Source organism: Branchiostoma floridae, chromosome 11 (assembly GCF_000003815.2).
Source record: "Branchiostoma floridae strain S238N-H82 chromosome 11, Bfl_VNyyK, whole genome shotgun sequence".
Lineage (NCBI taxonomy): Eukaryota > Metazoa > Chordata > Leptocardii > Amphioxiformes > Branchiostomatidae > Branchiostoma > Branchiostoma floridae.
The window spans coordinates 14,662,711-14,663,755 of record NC_049989.1 but is presented as its reverse complement, the minus strand read 5'-3'; the positions used below and the strand labels follow the sequence as shown (position 1 = coordinate 14,663,755).

At 40.2% G+C, this 1,045-nt stretch overlaps 1 protein-coding gene across 3 annotated transcripts in view; it reads left to right on the top strand.

The window, feature by feature from the left end:
- LOC118426351 (cholesterol 24-hydroxylase-like) overlaps positions 1-1,045 on the top strand; it is a 16,949-nt gene that overhangs the window by 14,310 nt on the left and 1,594 nt on the right. The window lies entirely within an intron of this gene.

Genomic DNA, 1,045 nt, shown 5'->3' with positions numbered 1-1,045 from the left:
TAGGTGTCCAATACATAATTTACAAAGCATCGATAACAATGCTTTCGAAGACAACAAGGCCAAAAGTTTTCAGGTCATTTTCGGGGCAGGCGAGCTCGTCGTGGGACAAACACACTGTCACGTTCATCGCCAGATTTGTAGATAATAATCACATGTGCTCACGGCACAAGACGAGCATGATTCAACAGCAATCTTGAATTTCTTTTGGTGACCTACAACTCGTGTAAAAGTGTGAGGAACCGTTGCATAATAGCCCGGATCTACGGCTGAATGGGTCAAATTGAACGTACGCCGCCATTTTCCCGCCATTTTTAATGCTACGGCCAGCAGTAAAGTTTTACGTCATAGCGGTTGTGACGGACCAAAATTAAATGAAAATTCTTGTCAGTATACGCCCATTTTCTCATGACTTTTTGTATGCTCATGCAGATTTTTGTTTTGTGCAACTACTAACAGGAAAGAAAGGAACAACAGAGGATGAATAAAGGTACATAGCGGCAGTTAATTGTGCCGTGTTTCGTTCGACCGGTATAGTGCACCCCCTTCCAACCACGCGCCCGTTCTCCGTGCAATTCCGCGGTGTGTTCCAATTACGATATTGTGTTTTTAGCAGGACCAGAGAGACAAAATAATTTACACAGAAGAAGTGGCAAAGGTAAGCTGTAACAGCAACATGTAACTGGAGAAAATGATGCGTTGATCATTTGCCAAATTAGCATTGCTTGAGAAATTGCAGTAAACCGACCGGTATTATGCCAATGGATGTTAGATATATGAAACAGACTTCGTGCAAACATACAGTGGCTAATAATCTTTGTTCATCAATATAATGTATTACCTGATTAACTCTAGGTATAAAAACGGAATGTGATCCTTTTTGTCTGAATACAATGTGCATAACTTTATATGTATTTGTACTGATAATGTCACTGCAGTTCAGCCATGATATCCAATCGGATTTTAAAAAAAATGCACATTGCTAAAACGGCTAATAAGCATATCTTGGTAAAGAGTAAAAGTGTATGTGCCAGGCTAGATGCTAGAA